The following is a 395-nucleotide window of genomic DNA, read 5'->3' on the forward strand; positions in this document are numbered from 1 at the left end:
GGAAACACAAGAAGTTGAGTCTTCCCCACCAAACTCTGACGAAGTTCTCACCATGGATGTCTTTCAGCAGATGGTGAGGGAAGAACAGGAAAAGGAAATAGTTAAAAGCACAGCACAAGAACCAACATTTGTAACAAGATCCCCTGAATCTATTTAGAAAGATGATCAGACTAAGAAACAGAAAAGGAAAGCTGCTATACTTGCACAAACTACAACTGAATCTACTGGTAGGGGGAGAAAAACTATGGCTAGCAAAACTAAGTTTCCTAAAAGAAGAATGTCATCTAGGTTAGCCGAAAAAGCTAAACCTCCGCTAGTCAAGTCTACTACTAAGGATCTTATCACAATCTCAGACACATCTTCTTCTGACTCTTCATCCCAAGAATCCTCTCCTT

The sequence above is a fragment of the Theobroma umbraticum genome, unplaced genomic scaffold (assembly GCF_002168275.2).
Source record: "Theobroma umbraticum cultivar Fairchild unplaced genomic scaffold, ASM216827v3 scaffold_95.0, whole genome shotgun sequence".
In the NCBI taxonomy this organism is placed as follows: domain Eukaryota; kingdom Viridiplantae; phylum Streptophyta; class Magnoliopsida; order Malvales; family Malvaceae; genus Theobroma; species Theobroma umbraticum.